The following is a 374-nucleotide window of genomic DNA, read 5'->3' as shown; positions in this document are numbered from 1 at the left end:
TTCCACTGTGTATATGTACCACAGCTTTCTTATCCATTCATCTGCTGATGGACATCTAGGTTGCTTCCATGTCCTGGCTATTATAAACAGTGCTGATGTGTTTCTTTCCATTCTGGTTTCCTCGGTGTGTGGCATGGAAGCAATCTAAATATCCATGGACAGGTGAATAGATAAAGAAGATATGATACATATAAACAATGGAATACTACTCAGCCATGAAAAATAATGAAATAATGCCATTTGCATCAACATGGATGGAGCTAGAGATTACCATACAAAGTGAAGTAAGTCAGACAGAGGAAATAAACCATGCTGCTGCTAAGTCGTTTTAGTCATGTCTGACTCTGTGCGACCCCATAGACAGCAGCCCACCA

At 40.4% G+C, this 374-nt stretch overlaps 1 protein-coding gene across 8 annotated transcripts in view; it reads right to left on the bottom strand.

Annotated features, from left to right (window-relative positions):
* EMR1 (egf-like module containing, mucin-like, hormone receptor-like 1) overlaps nt 1-374 on the bottom strand; it is a 71174-nt gene that overhangs the window by 20273 nt on the left and 50527 nt on the right. The window lies entirely within an intron of this gene.

The sequence above is a fragment of the Bison bison genome, unplaced genomic scaffold, assembly GCF_000754665.1.
Source record: "Bison bison bison isolate TAMUID 2011002044 unplaced genomic scaffold, Bison_UMD1.0 scf7180017864492, whole genome shotgun sequence".
Classification (NCBI taxonomy): domain Eukaryota; kingdom Metazoa; phylum Chordata; class Mammalia; order Artiodactyla; family Bovidae; genus Bison; species Bison bison.
This window is presented reverse-complemented; position numbering and strand designations above follow the sequence as displayed.